We start from the raw sequence: 6,000 nt of genomic DNA on the forward strand, positions 1-6,000 counted from the left end.
TTAAAAAACATTAAAGATCATTAATTAAACAACTCCATGAAATAGTTGTTAACTCATACCGCTGGCAATTAATTAGGTAATTAAAATGTTATACAGTGAATGCATTAGTTTTTTCCAAAATTATGCGGAAGAATATAATAATCTTACAGCTGTGATTCAGTTATAAATTTTACTTATATCCTTTAAAACACCTTAAAGTCTAAAGGAAAGTGTGTGAAGTGAAGAGTATGAAAAGTTAAGCAAAATAAAAAGAAAAATAAAAATAAAATAAAATATTTTTCCTTGTAATTAATCAAATTTTACTTAAACCCAATGATATACGTACAACATCCGACACCCAAAATTTCTCATTTTAATCTTAAGAAATAAAACAAAAAAAACAAACCCGAAGAAAATTATTAAACAAGATAAAGAACTTCAAAAAGGGAACAAAAAGAACCCTATACAATATGAAAGGAGCAAAAATTAAAGAAATAAGAAGAGCAGGAAAGCCATCGACTTGATTGTGGCTCGAAAAAGGATAAGAAGGCACAGATATCTTAGCTTTCGGCTGCGTAAAAAACAGCGAACAGTGAAGTGAAAATTATGAACTTAAATTGGTTGTGGGCGTTCATTTTGTATGCCGCGGTTAAGGCTGAGGTTTTAATGTAAGCGCAAATGGTTCGGCATGTCAAACTGTGGTACGGCAAGGCAAGTGCTGCCGATGTGCAAACACGCGCTACTGAACCTCAACTTTCCTTTGTACTGTAGTTGGGTGAAAGTGAGTGAAAGTGAAAGTAACTTAAACTAATCAGCGCTTAGTTAACGCCGCATTATCACTTGAAACTCAACCAAATTGCTTATCGTCTGTAAAATAATGAAATTGCGTTAAACAAATGCGTTTTGTCTTTATCAAACTTAATAGGCTTTTTAGCATGGCCTCGAGCAATATTTCCAGTACTTATTTTGATTATAAGTGCTACAAGAAAATCATTATATCCTGTTTGTCTTCGCTGTAAGAAAGTGTTGCGGTGGGGGAGTCGCCTTTCATTTATATAAGTACATTCACTTTTTATCTTCTGCGCTTTTTTTACAATTATTGTCATAAAAACTGTAAGTGGTGCTCTTCCGAAGTTTTCCACGTGGACACAATAGGGTACATTTTAATATTGTTTTTATAACCTTCACTCAAAGCGTAATCATTTAGTAAATACTTCTGATGCAAAATAAGAATCTTCTCAAAAGTTACTATAGATATTAATTTCGTTGCTTATTTTTTTGTTGAAAGGGCCATGAGTGCAGGAGCAGTGATATAATAAATGTGATTTATGAATGGACAGAACTCCTATGTGTATGTACGTATGTTAGCAAGAAATTAAAAATTTAAATAAAAAAACTTAAGTAAAATATATTCATTCATTTCACATCGTTCTTTACACTAAGTGGCTTGCATTCTTTGTGCATTTAACCCACTTAGCCGCAGCTTCAGCATTATGTCCCTATGTCACAACTGCCATTTAATGCCAATTTCCTCTTGCATACCAAAGCCAATTAAATTTGCTTGAAATTAATATTTTTAAAACGAGTACAAAAACAATTTGCCATTTAATAACTTTATTATTTCATTCTTCTTTAATGGGCATATTGTCATTAACATAATTAAAGTTAATTTTTTAAATATATAAATAAAATCTTTTTCATTTTAAAACACAATTGCTTTTGCTTTCGGAAGTGGCCACGACAGCTCATTATTTTATTTTAATTTCATTTAAGTGTTCGAATTATATATTTTTATAAAAATTATATATATATTCTTCATATGTGTAAGTGTGAGTGCAAGTGCTATTCTCTTTCAGATATATCGAATACAGTATAGTTCGTATAGTTCGAATACCCGCAAAGTATTCGTACTCTCTTTGAGAGTATTTGCATACATCAGATAATTCGATAAATATTCGAACATTACGAGTAAATACTTTTATCTAAATTATTTTATAATATCATTTCAAATACAAATGAAGCTAGATAAATGACAGATGGTAGTAGCCGATCGTCAAATGGTAGATCTGTAGTGCTAAGTGATATCACAAAAACGTTTTAAGGAATCGAAAAACTACATAAAGCCATCAATGTCAGTCAATGAGCCAAGATTAATGCTTGTACTTTTTATTCTGACTACAAAAAGCCTATTATCGTCGGAGGCGTATAGAGCAATTCCAGATAGAGTTGGTAGAAAGAAAAGGAAATACCTCTCGTTGACTTTATATATGTGAAAGATAGACTGACACATCATATTACTTGGACTCAGATAATGCTTGGTACTGTATGATTTTATGTGGCAGGAGAATGTTGAAATCGAGGTGGTCGTGGAACTAAATAAAGCAACCATCCGAAGCTTTTGAAGTAACTATCCTTGACTAAAAAGTAAGCTGTGAACTGATCACTCATCAAACAGTTTGTTTTCCATTTTTTTATAAAGGACAAGTAATTTGGATTCGAAAGTAATTTATGCATCCACTTTCTTTGACAAAACCACATCAATTTCAGAGGTAAAAAGTGTAGTTAGTAAAAATAAAAACGTATCATAAAGTAAATTTGCTCTGCTCGACGAGTGGGATAGTTTCTAACATTTCTGTTAGAACTATAAAGTTCGAACCTTTTTTATTAAGTCAATTGATTAAAACATTAATCTAGTTTTTTAGCATATTTGCAATTAATATAAAAGTTTTTGTAAGATAAAGGAAATATTCGTACACCATTCCATGTCTTTTAAAAATTAATAGTAAATTCAGGTATATATTCGCCTCATATATATAAGTAACCATTCAAGTATATTCTTTTTATTAGGAATATAATAAAAAAATGAACGTATATATATAATATGTAGGGATACAATGAAATCGCTGCTCTGTTTTTTCCCTCCGGAACATAGTACATATTACCAGTTGCGACTACCATATGGAAATCAGGAATGAGGAAAGTGTCAATGTTTTTCGTCTTTTGATAAATGTGACAAAATGAAAGGCTGACAGCCATATTAAGAAGAACATATGTTGCCGGCTCGATGCCAAACAAAATTGCCAAAAGCCCGAAAATGAAATACATTTCACAGAATATTTTGTTTGAAGTGAAAATATGTGAATTGCTCTCAAACTCAGTACATCTCGTACTCGAATGCAATATTGTGAAGCTCGTAAAGTAACAGTCGTTAGTTCGGTGTTGTACTTACGTGGAAATATGAAAATTACACATTCAATGAAAATTTCAGTATTCAGACCAAATTCAATAGTACGCCTTTAAATCCTTCAACATGAATAGGAAAGCTTTTTGTGAAGCAAGTTCGTATAATTTATTTACAGGCACTCACCTCCCCATGTTCTATGAGTAGATATCAAATGGTGAAATGGTGTAACTTGAAGAATTTACGTGAGCAGGTGTCAAAGTCATAAAATTGCTTATATGCAAATTAATATTTAATACATTTACTTAACGTAAAATAAGGAAAGTAAGAAAATAAGAGATTGCCTCGCAACTTCACGCAACAAAAATTGATGAAAGGCTTTCGTTCCCCACACTCAGGAGTATTGGGGTTTTGACTTTCAATGCATGAAAAGATTTAATTAACATAAAACGTAATTAGCTTAATGGCTTTATATAAATAAACATAAAATGATATTGAAAGTGATTCTCTAGGTTTTTCTTTTAAATACCCGTATCTTATGCTCAATATGTCGTCAAGATATGATAAATACCATAAAAATATGTTTACATGTTTCATCTAAATTTAAATATCTCTGCGAGTGTATATAATTTTTTCTACCTCAAATAATTTGATTACCTAAGTTGAATTATTCATGAGCTCAGGTCGAACGCACATGCCATAAAAATACCGAATAAATTCCGTAAAAAGCATAAAGCTGAAGTAATGATTACTTAATATTTTTTTTCCATATTTTTAGCACAATTGTTATTTTGCATGCCAAAGTCACAAAGCACCATGCCGAAAATAGATGGGCTAATATTTAGCCAATAATCGGTATACGCTAAATTTCTTTTTTTTAATGAAAATATAAGTTAGTCAAAAGTATTTATTTGTAGTTCCAATAAAGCAGAAAGTAAACTTCAAATGGAATCCAAATGTTTATAACGGAATATCATTCATTATGAGTAAATCACATTTTTGGAGTAAATCACATTAGTAAATTTATTTTCATAGATACTTCCAAAAATATGTTAAGTAATTGGAATAAAACAATGTTTAAAAACTCTTGTTTCTAAAGAAGTTTCAATTTCTTTGGAAAAGTACCTTTTGCTCAAAAAGTATTTAAATTTTATTCCAAATTTATTTTATATCCTTCAAAATATGCTCCTTCTGAAGCGATACACATATGCCAACGCTTAACCCAATCTTCCATACACTTTTCGTAGGCCCATGCAGATATGGTTTTTCCTTCGGCGAATTCTCTTTTACCGATTCAATCGACTCAAAACGCTTACCACGAAGGGGCAATTTGTGTTTCGGGAACAGGAAAATGTCGCACGGATCCAGATCTGTCGAATATGGTGCCTGAGTGATGACAGTGGTGTCGTGTTTGGTCAAAAAAACGCGTACAACAAGAATTTTCCATAGTAAAAAACGCTAAATGCACTTGAGGTAGTCTCACATTAACAGCTGCTATAAACAAACTAACTAGCTTACAGTTTTAAGTAGTATGGAACTAGCTTCTATAGTAATTAAGAAGACGAACTATTTAACGCTTAAGAAACTTTACAGAGTTTTGGAGGAATAATAGAGCAAGAAATAAATTTTAATACATTAAACAAATAACGGATAGAGAGAACGCAATATATGGACATGTATAAGGAAGAAATACAAAAACATAACAAGTACCCTCACGATGTTATAAATATTAATAGAGGCGTTCACAGATGACTGAATTATACTTAGAGGTAGATTCATCAATGGGACTATAATTTTATATTTACTAAATTCTAGGCATTATAAAAAATTATCGATAGTCTATTTTATATATTGCGAGTTCTAAGGCGAGAATAATTAGTGCTATGAAAAACTAGCATTTTTGTGTTTCAAATTCAGAAAATTAAAGCAGAAAATAGTATTTTTCGATAAAATATTCTTAACCATTAATGGCAGCAAAAGCTGAAATGCTGCCTAAAATTGTCGGGCGTCAAGCCAATTCTAAGAGAGGTACATAAAGAATACTATTATTATCACATATATGGAGTGCCTATCGAATATTTGCTAAATGCACTTAAATTTATTTTATTTTTAGTAAAAAATTAAAAAATGTTTCGTACATAAATAAGCCAACTATTATATTAGGTCATCCGAAGCAATTAGGTATATAAATCCTTAAAGAAATTAAATAATCCAAATAATTATTAAATTTAATAATAATAAATAATTATTAAATTTTTATTGAATCTGAATTTTATATTACGAAAAATATTTTATTCATTTACTTCCTTAGAAAATAGAAAACTAAAACCGAACCAAAAATTAATCCTTTATAATAGTTATGAGTATTAATTACTTTATATACTTATACTATACAATCGAAACGGATTTAGGCAAATATGTAAGAAATTAAGGATTTCTTAGAAATAAAAATATTAGATATTAGAATTCATTGCATCTGTATAAAAGTTGGCAAAAATGAATTCAAGGAATGCAAATATTTTATTTATTAATTTAATATTTCATCAATTTAAATGAATTTCATCAGCAATGGGCAATTTTTTAAATTGGAAAACATATTTTATCTTTAAGTAATTGAATACTTCAGTTTCGATATTGTTACTGTGATATTTGTTTTATTTTAATGGTATTTTGTAATCAAACACATTCGGTAATGGTTTTTGAGTGAGGCAATTCCATGAATTTAATTAAGGAAATCTTCAGAAAAGGCTTTATGGAGTTGTGTTGTCAGTATTTTCATTTAATTCTCATTTTATTCGTCGTTAAAATTTTATTTATCAGTGATTTTGTTATCAATAATG

Source organism: Teleopsis dalmanni, chromosome 2 (assembly GCF_002237135.1).
Source record: "Teleopsis dalmanni isolate 2A chromosome 2, ASM223713v2, whole genome shotgun sequence".
NCBI lineage: Eukaryota > Metazoa > Arthropoda > Insecta > Diptera > Diopsidae > Teleopsis > Teleopsis dalmanni.